The sequence below is a fragment of the Lepidochelys olivacea genome (genome assembly GCF_965140295.1).
Source record: "Lepidochelys olivacea isolate rLepOli2 genome assembly, chromosome: 1".
Classification (NCBI taxonomy): Eukaryota; Metazoa; Chordata; order Testudines; family Cheloniidae; genus Lepidochelys; species Lepidochelys olivacea.
In genome coordinates this window covers 203,676,402-203,693,966 of record NC_140411.1, presented here as the reverse complement: position 1 = coordinate 203,693,966, position 17,565 = coordinate 203,676,402, and the positions used below count along the sequence as shown (strand labels likewise).

At 40.4% G+C, this 17,565-nt stretch overlaps 1 protein-coding gene across 1 annotated transcript in view; it reads left to right on the top strand.

Annotated features, from left to right (window-relative positions):
* ZBTB20 (zinc finger and BTB domain containing 20) overlaps positions 1–17,565 on the top strand; it is a 608,278-nt gene that overhangs the window by 100,978 nt on the left and 489,735 nt on the right. The window contains exon 3 of the mRNA XM_084618031.1: positions 11,808–11,929. The gene's annotated coding sequence lies outside the window, so the exon portion shown is untranslated. The remainder of the gene's footprint in view (positions 1–11,807; positions 11,930–17,565) is intronic.

The following is a 17,565-nucleotide window of genomic DNA, read 5'->3' as shown; positions in this document are numbered from 1 at the left end:
GGAGCACTGGAATATACACTACAGCATTAGACACCTCTCTTTGGCTGGCACATGGCAGATGACAGTGAAAAGCAAATTTAAACAAAATCATGGGTGGGGGAGAAAAAGTTCTGGAAAATAGTCAAATAAAAACATGGAGCATGATTTTCTCTTGAAACTCATGAAATTAATTCATGTGCAAATACAGATTGCTTGGGTCTTTTTAGGCAAGGGTGAACCTTTCCTATGAAGGCCTCTACTTCCAGCCTCCAATGAGGCAAGTTAGCAGGCATTTTTTTCATTGCTGGAAATTCTTAACTGCTGCAAAGCAAACAATACCAGGGAACTAATGTTACTTAACTCTTCATGGCCTGTAGTTTTGTGGCACCTGTAATGTCTCTTTGAATGTCCATTATGTATCCTTATACCCTGAGACAAATCAATGGCACTGCCTTAAATCAGCCCAACACCCAAAAAGAACAATCGAATATGCATGGTGTTAAGGAGTTTGGAGCACAAGAACTGATCTCATTGAACAGCTTTTTTTTCATACAAGGGTGAAGTGAGCTGTGTTTTAATAGGCCAGGCTGTGTTCCTGTTGTCACTGCAGGTGTTCAGATGGAGTCTGTACAGTGAAAAGCTCTGTAAGGAGACCAGCCCCTTGGAAACACTGAAGTGCATACACAGGACTGGCACATTCCCATGTATTTAAGAAGTTCAATAAACATTATTTGCAGTGGATGGATGTTAGTACATAGCTTTGTCACAGATCTACGGGATCAGTGCTACACCCGTAGCGTTGGAACAGACTGTAGGAGGAACCCCTTCAGTGTACCGGACCCCAGAGGGGCTCACTCTTCCTCCAGGGTAGGCCATGCGGCCTCACTGCCTCCTAAGACTGAACCTCTGCTTCAGCACTCCTGCTTCATATCGTGAGCTCCGTTCAATGACTCCAACAGTTGTAGACTCCTTGTACACTCTTCAGGGATTAATGCAAGACACTAAGTATTTAAAGTGACACTTAGGCAGTGTTGTCAAAACAGTAGGGTTTATAAATCAACTAGAACACAGTATAGCAAGTCCTTAGGTTAGCACAGAGAAATGAAGGTTAAAGCATCGTCCATTCTGATTAGCCCAGAGCCCCAGCCAGGCTGTAGATGAACCCTGTGTTCAGGCTTTGTATCTCTCTCAGTCTGATCTCCTTGATCAATTCCCTGGTGAGAGTCCAGAATCCTCGCTTCCTCCAGAAGCCAACACTCTATCCTCCCACCTTCACTCCTTTGTTCTCGAGCTGGGGTCTCAGCTTCCCTGCTGAGAGGCAGGGAAATCCATCTCCCTCTGGGTTGTTGGTTGCTAGGTGCCAATATCCTGTTGATTGGTTTTTGCATTGTCTTCTTGGATTTTCCACTGATATGGAGTCAGCCTCGGCCAGTCCTTTTTAATGACCCACTCATACTCAGACAGCTAGGCGACATACACACTTATGTCTCTCAGCCTGCCCTGAGAGCAATCTTAGTCCCTTTTCCCCCACTGGGTAGCCATGCAAAATATAGAAGAAACTGAGGCATACATGTGAATTTTCTGTAATATTTTATTAATCCTACTTTGTCACAAGTTCTTTTCAGTGAGTAGTACACTCCTGTGTGTTAACATTTTCATATGCCCCCTCATTCACAAACTGCTTCTTATTACCGTAAGGTAGGGAAAGGAGGGTTATGACTAGGGTGTTTGTATTAGAGTGTGTGTGTTTTGCCCGATGTTGTCTTTAATAAAGATGGATAGACTTTGATTCAAATAATGCTACTTCTCCAAAAATCCGCATCCTAATGAATTTCGGCTCCTCAATCTGCATGCCCGTTTGCAAACATGTGAGGAACTCTCAAAGGTCTAAGCTGTTGGATGCCCAGCAGGAGTCATCATCTGCTACCACTACTGACCTGTCCTCGCTGCTTAGTCTTTTCTCAGGTAGTTGCTTTTGAACTACCCAACATAGCACTGTGATGGGCCGCAGTATGCTACGTGCAGTGTAGGTACATCTAGCAACAAAGGATTTGGAGGATGCATGGCATACAGCACTTGCCAAGGAAGCAGTTAAAAAGGGCTATCAAGTATCACACCTTTGTTTTATTAACAACTTCTGTAATTTGTCAAGTCCAAGGTGAAGACTACAGTGAGATAGTAAGATCAACAGCAAGGGATTTAAAACCCTCTTTAAGAGAGGTTTGTTAATACATATGATTTATTGTTACAAAACTAGAAACACAAGCAAGAAAATGCTTGGAGTAGAGGGTGGCAGAATATTATACCTTTCCAGACAAGTGTGTCTCAGTGCATCTGTATTTACTCTGCTCATTGATCATCCTCCTCCATTCCTGAACTAGCTTTATGTCAGCACCTGTCAATGAAGATTTGCTCTGGCTTTTTTGAATCTGCAGCATGGTAGTCTCTGGACATCTTCTTTGACAGTAGCTGTTGTCCAATTTGTACAGATAGGATACTGAGCCGAATCTTAATCCCAAATTTCTCCTCAGTTAGCAATATGCAGTACTTTTTTCGTCTGGTGGTGGCGGTGGTAGTGGTGATGATGATGATGACGATGATGATGATTATTTCTGCTAGCGACCTTGTGTTCTTTTCAGACCCTGACCAATGGATATTGAATGGACATAGGATGGGAGAGACTAAGTCTTTCTTGTACAATCCAAAATGCATTATCTTTGTAGGCATTTATATTATCATCCTGCAATTCTTTATCACCTTCTACCCAAGCATCCCACCATAGTTTTCAACTGGTAAACCTCATAACCCCTTTTGGGACTACGTCTATGTGTGGTAAGGCGTATAATCCTTGTTCTACTGAGTGAGGAAAGTAACTGTACCAAGCCACACAAGGAGACTGTAACAGAGCCAGGAATAGAACCCAGGTCCACAAGACCGTCCTTCCTGTCTTTACAGTAAACTGTGCTGCATTGTTGTGGGTAACTCATGCTGACATTAAGAGCAATGTGAATTGTATACATCAGTTTCTCTGTCTTATAAATGAAGAGAGGTTTTTTCCCCCTTCCTTTGAAGTTTTCAAATAGAACTTGCTGGTGACCCACTTTTGCTAACAGTTCTCTTAACTAACCCCTGTACTCACTCATACGTTTTTTTTTTCTCTCTTCCACCCACTGTCTGTCTAGCCCGGTTTAAAATTTTTATATATGTACTTTTAAAAAATTGATTAGTTGGAGAGCTGCCCGTTCTTCTGCGCTGTATAATAAGGATTTAAAAACTGCACTCTGAATTCTGTATAGTGTAATTAAAAATGACCCAGATTTGGACCTGAGAACACCAGGACTTAGCCAAACTTGCCACGAGCTGAGTTCTGATGGCAGATGGGAACTAACGAGGACACACTGCACTCCAGAATTTCCCAGCTGCTTGGCCCCTTTTTGTACAAACAAGGTTTGGAGTGAAGTCCCGATCCCAAGAGCATGTTCAGCAAATATGCTGCACCCAGTGTTTTGGGAAACAAGGCAATGCTGTCAGACTGTTTCAGAGTATTTTTAAGGCCTGAGCTCCAAAGGGCTTTCTCAGTATATTGTAGCATTAGTGCAAACATGCTACCCCCCAAGCTTCCCTCTTATCCCTAAGGTTGGAAATGATCACCTGCTTCCAGATCTATTTGAATTTTTCTTTTTTCCCCCAAGGGAGACTTGCACTTCATTTTAATAGGGCACTAAAATCAGAATGGACTTCGTCTCCCTTCAAGCTATGGGTCTCTTCAACCAGTTCAATGTCCTGGGACTATTCAGGCAGATGTAATTGAATCAGTTTGAAGCAGCTGTAGCTGGCATGTGGTCTCTCAGATTGCTAGCACCTGCTTGTTTTTCTGTAATTTGCTAGAGCGAAAGTAGTGCCAAAACCAGCATTGGTCTTGGAGCGGATAAAGCACTCCAGATCCTGTATCCCATTCCCCTTCCAACCTAGCCACCTCATTACTGGTGCCTGAATTAAAGTTGTTGGTAGTGAGCAGGAGCAGGTTTATGCTTCTCCTCCTGCAACCATGTCCCTTCCCGCTTAAATCAGTGCAATGCCAATACAGGCTCTCCTCTTCATAAGCAATAAGAGATGGCTTAATAGTGATCAGGTGCTTTGGGTCCCTCTGCCCTCCTTAGAAAATTGGGCAGACTGTGCCTTGCTGTATCAAATTAAAACACATGCACCAAATTTATTTGCTGCTCTAACAGTCTTGCTGGCACGATGAGGGGTTTGTTAATGTCTAACAAATGGCCAAGTGGTTCTGGGATGTTCTGTATAATATTCCTGTTCTCTTGTGGCGAGTCTGGTAGACTTTACTAATTGTATTGCTGCCACAATCTAAACTTTAATATGCTAAGATTTGAAAAGGGAGTGCAAGTCACTTGGTTTCCTTCCTGTATTGTGTGATCTATCATAATCTTACATTCAGATTAAACACACTGGTGCACTTGGTCAAATATGGTATCAACACAGCATGGTGTGGATGTGAGATTATAAAATGGCATATTGAAACATTAATTTCTGAACATATCCCTCCAGTGGATTCCCTTCACTTTCTGTATCAAGTTTATGCATCAAGTCCTTGTCCTGTTTGTTTTTAAGCCTTTGCACAGCATTGCTCTAGTCCAAATCTGCCTCTTCTCCTGCTATTTCTCCCAGCCTTCTTTCACACTCTCCACACCTCACACCTACCCACTCTTTTCTTCTTCTATGCTGTTCCTTTCTCCTCAATCACTTATCTAATTTATCCATGTCTTTTTAGGGTGTCCATCATTGTAGTATCTAGGTGCTGTGGAAACACTTCATTTCCTGATTTTAGTGTAATTGTATTCTCCTCCTCCATCTATGTCTGTTTATATTAGGCTTCTCCATAGTAATAATCACCGTACTATCCTATTGCATTGACTTGTGTTTTGTAATGATAGGCCATACAACTATGAATGTGACCCCTTATTGCCCTGAAAAAGAGGGCCAGATCTTCAGTTGGTGTAAATTGACCTAGTGCCTTCAAAGTCAATGAAACTATGCTGATTTATGCCAGCTGAATATCTAGCTCAGAAATTCTTTCACGGGGCATTAAAGATTTTCCTCTTCTCTTCTCTTCTCTTCTCTTCTCTTCTCTTCTCTTCTCTTCTCTTCTTTTTTAACATAAACCATTAGGAACTGTGGTTTGGCTGTTCAAATCCCTTCTCCTCATCAGGCGGAGGGGGAACTGAACTGCTCTCCCATATCCCCAGCGTGTGCTCTGACTACTCAGTTAAAGCATATAAGGCAGGTAGGGTGACCAGATGTCCTGATTTTATAGGAACAATCCCAATATTTGGGGATTTTTCTTATATAGGCGCCTATTACACCCCCCTGCCCCCGCACTCTGTCCCGATTTTTCATACTTGATATCTGGTCACCCTAAAGACAGGCCATCTCCACCTCTTCCTTTTTCTCCCCTTCCCTCCTGTTTTGTGTGGAGTCAGGTGGGTGCCTGACTTATTCTCATAAAAAATGACTTAGTTGCCTAAGCCACCTGACTCCAGGAGAGGGGTTCTTTATGGTGGATCACAAGCAGAAATAGGTGCCTCACTTCCTGAGAGGGACAGGGTTTAGGACACACCCCTCTCTTTGGCATCTCCCATTGGTTAGCTTACACAGCTCCCTGCCTATTATGCTGGCTTTTGCAGATTATGTGCTAAGGTTCCTATCTCTGCCCATTCATTGTATAGGGAGCCTAGGTGCCTAACTAAATCTTGGTGTATCTTAGGTCATTCCAGGGATTTTTCGTGGCACCTAAAACCCCTAAGTCCCTTAGTGGATCGGGGCCTGATTTTCAGAGGTATTGAGCACCCTCAGCTCTCATTGACTTCAGTAGAAATTTGCATGCACACTCCCTCTGACAATCAGTTGCTTCAGAGAGACAGTGATAAGTGTCATATGAATATATAAACAGAGAGCTGTAGCACATTAGAAAGCAGTCTTTTGTAAGCTACCTTAGTAGTGATTGAGAAATAACCAAGGTTGCAGACATTTGACTTAGATAATCGGAATGGTCACTAGTAGGCCAATCAAAACTAAAAAAGGATCTGCAGAATGTATGGTTCTCTGGGAAATAACCACAGTTTTGGGTCAGTAACTATAGAGCATATAAAGTCACATATGCACTGCAGAGTGTAGTGTTGAGCTATTAATTTTTAAAATATATATATTTAATTTTAAAGTATTAGTTTTAGGAGTCATATACCATAGACCACAGTGCTGGCAGGGGCCAACTGGGCCATGGCCTGACCACTTTTTGTCTGGGCCAAACCTGAGTGGCAATGCCACTCCTTCAAATTGGAAGGGATGGGTGTAGGGACTCATGGGCCAGGGGGTTAGGCTGCTGGGAGGGGACACCTGAAAGGGGAATGGGATGGTCAGATGGGGGTGGAAGGGGAGTCTATGGCCCTTCAGCCCCCAGTATAAACCCTTTTCTTTGATTCAGTTAACCATCCAAGCAAATGTAAATTATGTCAACATTTTGCCCCTGGAGTAACGTACTTTCAGTAGGCAGATCTAATCCATCACCAGTACCAGGTGAGGGTGACTGAGTTCCATTAATAAGCAGACACTAAAGTGGAACCACACAGGATTGGGCATGGGAGATTGAACCTTCCAGTTGTGGGTAGGTCACTGTTGAGGACCAACATAAGAGGTTAGTAGCAATGGAAAGTAATCACCATCAGGTGAGATTTTGGTGACCTTACCTGGAAATGACTTGCTGAGTCTGCTTCCTCCTGGAAAATTACCACGAGACCTGGCATTTATTGACACCCTTGTCTGCAGTCTCAGTGGAGGCCAGGGGGTTCAATGGATCATAGAGACAAGACTCCTCTTTCACCCATGCAGATAATTTCTACAGAACAGTCTTAAAGCACATTGGGAAGCGTATTTGGGAAGCTTGCATTCCCACTGTCTGTGCCATACATGTTGTATGAATGGAGAACTTTATTCTCTGAGCTTGTCAATCCGTCACTGAATTCACACACACACAAAATTAAACAAACAATGAACAATTTAATACTACAGAGATTATAAAAGACACTGTGCTATATGTGTAACCAATAAATTAAATCCTCTATGCCAATCAAACAGGGATGATTTCCTACACTGATACAAAGCCATAAGAAGGGAAACAGTATTTAGTCTCACAAGAGCATTTCCAAGAAAGAATCTCAGTCCAACTCCATCAGTTCTACACTCTGTTAATTGGCCCAGTTGCTTCCTAGAAAACTCCCCCAGCCCTGTTAGAATGTGCAACTCTCCTAGGCAATTCCTTAGGTACAGAACATCACACCCAGGATTCCAAGCTTGGCCTGCAAACCAGACAGATGGGATAGGACTTCAGTGGCCAGAAGCCTTCACATGTTACATGCAAATTTACTGATTCAGTATTTTCCACTTAATCAGGATGCTCTTAATCAAGAAATCTGTTAAATTAGATTGTGTCCCAGGGAAATGATTTAGCCTAATGACAGTGAATGGTAATGGATGCTGCTTAATAGGGACAGCGTTGCCAATATTTCTGCTTAATGGGGACACATTTGGCTAGTGCTAGTGGGTTAAGTGGTGTTTAACCAGGTGTTTAACAGGTGTGAAATTCTAAATTCTAATCTTTTAATATAGCAGTCTCCAAATAAAGGTTAAGAGAAGAAGAAATAAAGATTAAATACAGCATAAATCATTTTTATACTTGTATTTTTATTCAGTACAGAATTTTACTACATTTCAAGTCTTTTTAGACATTTTTTTTCAAATGGCTGCTTCTCTTAATTGAGACAACATATTAATCAAGACAATAGGCCATCCACCAGGGTGTCCCAATTAAAAGGATTATCCTGTAATTTGAATAAAATATCACTTGGTATGGTAGCTAGTGCCAATATCCAGCCCGTGCAGGCCTAAAATGCAACTAAATATGGAAATTTGGTCTTTTGTTTTCAGTGGGCAAATTTTAAACTTATGCTGCCACCAAATGACACAAATTTCTTTCTGTATAATACTCAGGGTGAAGGGTTGTTACCTTGATTCCTCTGAGATGTTATGGAAGCATGTTTTGAGGAAGGTCTGGTTAGACTTCTAGCCTTCTCCACGCACTATTATTCCTCAGATAGACCCTGTCTGGAATAGCAAAAAAAGGTGTCTGGATGTTTTAACATGTTTTAAAATCTCAGTGTAAACAGGGCAAATTGTACTTTAATACAGATTAGCTGGTTGAGGTGAACCTTGGTGGGGAGAATAGGGTTCTGCCTCAACAACCTAAGTCATCATAGTGGCCACATCTTAAAATTTTCTTCCGTGTTGAAAGATTCTATCTGTTTGAGAAATATTCCCCATACTTAAAAGGGAACTGTCAATACTTCTTAAAATGGACAAAGCTATAAGTGCTATCACTGTAGCTACAAAAAGCAGACCCAAAATGGAAATTTACTGCATGTGAGTAGGGAGTTTTAAAAGCACCTACGAACATAAGAATGGCCAGCCTGGGTCAGACCAATGATCCATTTAGTCCAGTAGCCTATCTTCTGACAGTGGTTGGTGCCAGATGCTTCAGAGGGAATTAACAGAATAGGGCAATTTATCAAGTGATCCATTCCGTCATCCAGTCCCAGCTTCTGGAATTCAGAGGTTTAGGAACATCCAGAGCATGGGGTGATGCCCCAACCATCTTGGCTAATAGTTGTTGATGCACCTATCCTCCATGAACTTATCTAATTCTTTTTTGAACTCTGTTGTGCTTTTGGCCTTCAAAACATCCCCTAGCAAAGAGTTCCACAGATTGACTGTGTGTGGTCCGAAGAAGTACTACTTTATATTTGTTTTAAACCTAGTGCCTATTAATTTTGAAAGTTGACTTAACTCTCTTTCTACTTAAGTCAAGTGGAATTTTAACATTGACTTAAGTAGAATCAGAGTTAGGCCACTGCTGCTTTTGATAATTCCACCTGTAAAATCTAATCTAAAATGTAATAAAAGAGCTGTCTACCAAAAGAAAAGCCACAAAAAACAACCAAACCCAAACCAGAAACAAAACAACAAACCTAGAGGTTTATAAAGGCAAGAGTTAATTTATGTATACATTATATAAGTAGCAAAACACTTTGCACTTGATTCTCCTCTTGCTTACAACAGTTTCACACTTGGGTAGCGCAGTTGACTTCAGTGGAATTACCCTGGATTTATAACAGTAAAGGAGGAGAATCAGACCTTTGTGTATACAGAAAAATATATAAAAAATAATTCTAATGAACCAAACATGATTTTAACCTTTTAAACATGCAAAAATCATTGTTAAAGTGAAGTTAAAGTTTCAGGCCCGTATCATTGGTTTTAAGGCATATTACCGTCAAATGTTAGAGCATAAAACAAAAAAGACCCCTTCGAGTGCTAGTAACCCAAGAAATGCAGAATTAATGTTGCTTCCCAAACAAGGTATCCAAACTACCTTTGAATCATAGAAATCATAGAAATGTAGGACTGGAAGGGACCTTAATAGGTCATCTGCTCCAGTCCCTTGAAGGGAGATTATTTAGGAAATTATGGTGAAACAACTTCAGTGGTACTGTAAAGTATCTAGAGTCCTCTGGTCTTTTTGACCCCGTTAGAACTGATTTAGTTGTGAAAGTAGTATAGCAGTGACTTTGGTCATGTTGGTTGTTGATCTTCTGCTGAAAATAGATGAAGATGAGGTGTACATATTGATTCTTTTAGCTCTGTCAGCTGCCTTCTGTAGCACTGATGGTGATTCATCTGTGGCCGATGTGTTGGTGAGGTAGCTCATGAGAGAGACTGTTGTTTTTTTTTTTCCTGAGAGATCCCAGGGGGTAGTGTTGGATGATTACTTATCTTCCTTGAGGGCACTCTCATGGAAGGTTTGTGGGTTTTTATTTTGTCATCCCTATTGTTTTACATGTATATGGGGCAAATAAAAGGATTAGTGAGGCGGTTTGGATTGTATTGTTTTCAGGATGCAGTTGATATCCAGTGTTGTTTTCCCATCCCTTTCACTTTTACCTGCGTTGTGGGGTGACTTGCTCAGTGTTCAACAGAGATGGTGGTGTGTAAGAGGGCTAGCTAGCTGACACTCGCTCCAAGCAAGAGGTAATGCATAGAGAGTAGGGGAACTAGCCAAAGCAAGTACTCAGTATTATAACTGTACAATATCTGACATTTTCCTGCTGTTTGTTTCTAAGTGCATTTCCCGAGCTGGGTTTGCTGGGTTTTCAGGTGATTCTGGATATTCAGGTAGTAGTGGTTGCTAATTGTGATTTTTATCATTTGCTCTTGGCAAGAGGGTTGCGTCCTTTCATTTTGGGACTTTGCCTTTTATCACCTCAAGATGGGATTACTATATTGCCGTTACGTGAGGCTAATTCAAGGTGTTACGTGGCAATTGTGGTAGTGCGCCTTTTAAGTGGAATGTCTCATCAAAAGCATATTGCATTTCTTCTGCATGAGCTGTATGGCCTGTCATCTGATTTTCAGTTGAAATTTAAGGAGTTGACTTTGACCTATAAAACCCTAAATGACTTGGATCCCAACTACCTCATAGGATCCTTTCTTCCTGGGTGATACCATGGCAGCCACAACCCTCCAAGACACTCAAACTAACAAACCAAAGGTTTTAACAATAGGGGACTGCAGATATGGTCCTTAAGGGATATAACTATAAGGGATCCTTAGCTCTGGAACATCCTTCTTTCCTTGCTCTGCCACAATCAGGTTTTAAGAACATAAGAATGGCCACACTGGGTCAGACCAAAAGTCCGTCTAGCCCAGTATCCTGTCTTCCGACAGTGGACAATGCCAGGTGCCCCAGAGGGAATGAACAGAACAGGTAATCATCAAGTGATCCATTCCCTGTTGCCCATTCCCAGCATCTGGCAAACTTCAGCTTTTGGTAAACTTCAGGACACACTGCAAGGCTCACATGTTTTCTCAAGCAGAGCTGATTGAAAAATATATTAAAAATAGCTGTGGGGGGGGAAATTACCCCCATTTGAATTCTTTTAAAAATCAGATTTTTCAAAATTTTGAAAAATTGCAACGAGCACTAATTAAAAGTTTATATTTGTAAATATTTTGTAATGTGCCGAGAGCTCCAGTGAGGCACAGCAAGGGATAGTCAGAACAAAAAGAATTCCTGTACGCTCTCTGAGATCCTGATTTGGGCCTTCAGTCCTCAGACCTGCCTTGTTGTTAGTACCTGCACCATACACCTATGCAGGGTCTGACTAGGGAGTGATCCCCTTTCGTCATGTTAATCGGGTAAAGCTTCTGTACTCTAGGAGAAACAGAGCAGCCCAAATGATCAATGAGGATTTCAAATCTTGGGCCTGATTTGGAAAAAATTACTTCTGGGCATAATGTTCTTGAGCATGAGTATTCCCATCCCATTGCCTTTAATGGATCTGCTCACACTAGAAAGTGCTACACCTGGTAGCACATTTCTGTGGGATCAGGCCCCTGTGGTCATTCACTTGCCCCAAAATGACTAGAGAATTTTTTCTTATTCAGTGACCACATGCCATGCTCTTTTTAAAATGTAAAATTCTAGAATTTCACCTTTGAGCAAAGAGAAGAGGTCAAAGGCCGGAGAGGCCAGAGTGATTTAAAATTGAACCAATCAGTGTAACTGGAATTTCCATTGTGAAGATTTGGAGGGAAGGGTTTTGATGGTGTATACTTTGTTTGGGTGGGGTATGGACACCTGCCTTCTTTCTCTAAAGACTTTCCCTTATATGAGGTCTTAAAATTCTTTCCTCCTCTTCTTCTAGGGAACTAGAGGGCTTGACTTCTCCTTTACCTCCTGCATTTACTCTGACCACAGTCCCTCCCTGTTCTCACAAGTGGAGCTCAGCCCTGCTTCCCTTCCTGTTGATTCCCAGTCAGCTACATGGTAAGTTTCCATTATCTCTATACTTGTTGCCATAGGGTAAAGTCCTGGCAGCCTTTCTATAAAATCCATTAGTGGTGGGCATTGAGGGCAGAGTATTTGATGCCTATCAAAGATCATTCGGTCATATCCCAGTCTGACCAGGAAAAGGTGGTATTGAATTAGCATTGGAGCTGAGCTTCAATGTAGATTGTTATAACAATAAAATATGAACTAAAATATGTGACAGAAATAAATCCATCAGATTCTGTAAAGGAAACAGTGGACCCTTGGACCCTTAAATCCCATTAACCAGACCAGAGAGAAAATGTGTTAAAATGGAGCTGCGCTGTATCTTTTTTCATTGTTTGATGAAATAATCTTTTTCACCCTTTAAGTGGTGTGTTTAAAAATCCTGATATTTCTGAAACAAAGAAAATACACAGCCACTGAGCTAGCTGGTTTTTATACCTTCCTTTTCTGAGTATTGTCCTTCAGTATAATACAGAACCATTTCTTTGTTCTCACAAGCTAGCAGTTAAATTGTATGTAAATGTATGCAAATTAGATGCTGTCTAATAAAGAGAGTCATTAGATGGAAGAAATATTTAGTTTGGGGGGAAGAAAAGAAAAGAAAGCAGGTGTATTTTGCCGGAGAAAATGTAAGATAGCAAGAAAAGAAACCCTCAAACTTTGGGTGAAGATTTCTAAAATAACTATTAAAATATTTTGTAAAAGGTCTGCTCTACTCTTGGTCTTTCCATTTGTGAGTGTGTGTATGTGTATTTGTGAGTGTGTGTGTGTGAGAGAGAGAGAGACAGAGAGATTACACATATGCACAAACTTACACATTTTATGTGTGTATATGTTAAAACACAAATACCCCTACATGTGGCAGTGGTATAAATATTTAACAGAAATAGCATTATATATAATATATTTGGGAAATATTTGTATCTCCTCCACGTAGGATATATATATGTGGGTACAGATTAAAATATACATATGCGTGTGTGTGTGTATCTGTATGTGGGTATACAGAGAGCTGGGTGAATAAGTGATGTTTCAGATCAGTGGCAGTTCTGAAAAAATAAGTGGTTCAGGTCAAACCGAATCTGAAATTTGTTGGAATTTTTGGTGAATTTAGAAAGTCTGTTTCAGTTCAATTCCACTGCTGTGATTTGAACCTGCATCTTGCACATCCCAGATGAGTGACCAAAACACTGAGCTAAAGCTTATAAAGGCAGGTGAGCAGCGATGCCACTTCCTTCTCTTCTGGCCATTTTGTGAATGGCTAAAAATATTAATCTCAAATTCACTAATAGTTTTAGTTAGACTGAAACTGCATTTTTCTTCTAATAAACTATTTGTCCAAGAATTTCACCAAGCTCTCTATGTATATATGTATGAAATAATTTAAGTGTGTATGTACGTGGGGAGAGTGGGGGAATAAATATGATTATTAGTGTATGTTTCTGTATACCACATATGTGCAGGTGATAGCCACGTGATAAATTGCAGAGGCATGGATTAATTTATTTATCATCCACTTTTGACTGCCTCTCCTGCACTCTCCCCCCAATCTGTCTATCTACCCAGGATTTATTCCAGTGTCCCAACTCCCAAGCACCTTCAAGTGTCCACCATTTAATTAATTAATTAAAATCAGCCTCCCACAGAAATGTTTCTCTTCTCTCCCTCAAATGTAGAATTTCCCACTAAATTACCACTTTTTGTGGGATGCGCAAGATTCAGTCCTGGGCCAGTGATTTTTCTGTAGATAAAAAAAGTTAGTTTTTAAGTTCTTATATCTCAGTGTCCTAAAATCCTAGGAAGTGGGAACTTTATACCATTGAAAGTGGGAGATTACCAGCTTGTGGATAGAACACACAAAGTTTGTTTAGACCTATAAAGTTCTGAAGTAATGGACCTTATGTTCCTGCCTTTATTAGGACTAGAAGGCTACTTCTCATCATTTTTAGAGGTTTCTGTAGCTTCCTCTGACCTGTGTATCCTTGAAACCCAAGGAGCAGAACAGCTTTTAGGGTTGGGGCCTTTGTGTCTAAGGCACCTAACTTAACAGGTGGGAGGGCGTTATTTTTTTAAATTTTTGTCAGTTATCATGGTTCTGGTGAGTAGATATTTGTGCCTGAAGTGGTACATTTTTTCATAGCAGTTTTGCAAGGCTGGAAGTGTAGAGACATATATGTATATGTTATAAAATATATGTATATAAAAATAATGTTTTTCAAATATTTACATATAAAGCCAAAGGGATTGGCTTCCTTCCCAGAATTACTGGAACTACCTTCCCCAGGAACATTTGGACTTGAATAATCTCTGCAACAACACTTTTCTTCTGAAACTAAACAACTTTAGAAATGGGTGACTGGCTCTGGGGACCACTCATTCACTGTTCATTTGGGTTCCTTTTCTTATGGTAATAGAAAGGCCTCCATGGCTGGGTAATATATTTTTATTTAATTACTGTAAGGTTCCCTTTTATCGCTCCCTTCTCTCATAGTTTTCCCTTAATTTATTTCATGAGGGAAAGTCCCAGTACTAGAACTATGGGGATACTTTTGTAAATGTTCTAGGGCATCTAGCATTGTGTATCGTGGGAGATTTGGGCCCCTTTAAGATTTAGGCAGAAACCATGGAAAAGTTCATGGTTTCACACAGTTTTGAACCAAACCAGTGAAAATTTAACAGTGAAAATCAGAGGATTTGAACTGGAACAGAAACAGAAGCTATTTCACATGGTGCACTCAGGGTCCTGCTTTCCTTTCTCCCCAGAACATGTTTGTGTGAGGTAAATTACTTAGGTAACCAGTCCATACAGGAAATAAGAATGGTCCAATGGGAAAAGAAGGATTGTCCAGTGGTTGGGGTACTAGCTTGGGACTTGGAAGACCTGGCTTCACCACAGACTTCCTGTGTGACCTTGGGTAAGTCATTTAGCCACTCTGTGCCGCAGTTCCCCATCTGCAGAAATGGGATAATAGCACTTTCCTACCTCACAGCAATGTTGTGAAGGCAAAAACAGTAAAGATTGTGAGGTACTCAGATACTATGATAATGGAGACCATATAACTACCTAAGGTAGAAAGCTAGATATACAGACTTGGTAAACATAGGAATGTAAGAGAGATACTATACCGAATCAAACCAATGGTTCATCTATTCAAGTATCCTCCAACAATGGATACGATCAGGTACTTCAGAAAAAGATGCAAGAAACCCTGTAATGGACAGTTGTGGAATAATCAATATTTTTCTCAGTGTTCTGAAAATAATTGAGAATATTTCCACTTTTAATTCTCAGGAGTTTGAAGTTTTATTTTTATACATATAATATTTTTATATATATAAGGAATAAAATATGCTGCATTAAACTAATCCTGGCACTAACAAGACGGCTGTGGGACTAACGGCTTTTGATATTACCTAGTGCTTATTATTGTTATTATTATTATTATTATTTCTTTTTAATTATGCAAAGTGCTAATCAGTTTGATTATGCACAGTGCTAATCAGGTTAATTATGCAAAGAGCTAATCAGTTGTTCTTTAAGCACATGAGGAGAGCAGAGGTGCTGGTGGTGAATGGCGCTTCTAGATGGGGGTAGTCACGGCAGTCGTTCCTTATTAAGAGAGGAGTAGGTGAGATGACAGGGGGGTTTCGTCTCCATTAAAAAATAAAGAAGGAAGGAAAGAGCCCTGATGATGGTGGTTCTGGAAAGGTAATGTCTTCTCTCACAGCAAGGCAGATTTTTTGTTTTTCATACTGCCTGGTTGGACAGTCATTGTTAGACTTTGAGTGAAGTGACTTGGACAAACACAGTAGAGAGCGGTATTGTAGCAGGTGTCACATGTCAGGCAGTCTTGTCAGGCAAATTTTCGTTGGAGAGTTGGAGTCCAAGTGGCTGCCACTTGATGGGGAGAGATGTGTAATCAAGAAGGCTGAAAATATTAAGGAAGTCTGCCCTAATCTAACAAAGAGGACCATCTTTGGAGCACTTGCACTCAGAATGCCGATAATGAGTCTTGGGAGGTAGAGGGAACATAATATATGATCAACAAAGATAAATTTGTGTTAGGAGATTATCAGATGAGCACTCACAATGAATTTAATTAAGTAACCTATCCACAAGTAGACATTCTTCAGGCAAGTCTTAACAAGGGATCTTACTCCACGCTGCCCTTCTTAGTCTGCAATCATATGCTAGTTACACATTTTGGGTAAAGCAGAATTTTTTATGGACCAGTAAGCTCTTCGCTGGTTCTCAGAATTTATTGTTGGTCCAATTTGTCCATTTTGTGGTGCTTGATGATTAATTTCTACTCCGTATCTTTTATCTGAATTCATTTTACTGCTGGCATGTGGGGAATAGGAATTATTTTTTACTGTTTGTCTAGGAAATGGCACACCCAGAGTGGAGAGTACTTGTTTCTGTCATGTTTTGGGAAATGCCTTGAAGATATTCTGGAATCATTAAAACAAAAAATTACTAGATTATAATAAATTCAGCATTTGAATTTAGTAGGCAACAATACACAGGAAGTTATGCTTGAAATTAACTATTGTAAATGGCTGCTTATTGGGAATACTGACAGATTATCAAATACATTCAGGACAGGAAGTAACATCAGTAATTTGTAGCAGAAACCAATATTTGAAAAAGAATGTGTGTTACCTTCTTGATAGCTAGTGAACATCACTCAAAAGAACTATTACTATCTTAAGGAAACAATCTTCACATGAAAAGAGAAGGGTCTGCTGACGAGTGGCTGGGTTTACATTTACATGTATGCATTCTATTCGTTTCTCACTCACATGTGCATTTCCTCCATGAAAACTGCTGTTCTAACCTTAGGAGCATAAGAATCACTATACCATATTAGACCAGTGTTACATCAGGTTTTGTATCCTGACTCCAAAAGAGGCCTATGCTTGATGTTGAAGTGAAAAAGCGCTTACTGCACTCACCCACTTGTGCAAATACTGTATATGAAGGGAAGAATTCCTTCCTGACCCCAGGAGCAATGAACAAATGGCCTGAAGCATAAGCTTTCATTATTCCATTATTTTAAGTATTCAGGGCCCACTGAAGATAATGGAAAGAGACTCATGGACTTCAGTGGGACTAAACTCAGTCCCTTATAGAACACTGGCCACTGTAATATCTAGGTGCTGCTGCAGTAGAGTCATACCTACTTGCACCAAGCCTCATTTTGGCCTTGTGAGTTTGAGAAAGTGAATTCCGCAGGCTGACTACATGTGTTCTCCCATTGTTTCATTTGTTAGCTGCAGCTTTGGTACTTACGTGCCCGTCCTATGTCACTTTTGACTTTTGCTGAGTGATATCCCTTAACACACACCCCACCCCCCCAGAAGAACTATGTACTTGGGAGTGCTTTAACTATATAAGTCGGTTGGCACTAAGTGAATTAAACTATTTTTCCACTATTCTAATGTTTAAATTGTAAAATGGTCCTGAAAAAGACTGCTGCAAAGCAAAACCAACCAAAATGCAATGACTTTTTCTAGCCAACCCAAAATAGACTACAACTGGTGGGAGGATTCTAGTAACCAGGAATGTTTACTTCCATCCTGCATAACTCATCTGTGCAAGCAAATCTATGTTTGGTGGGTGTGAA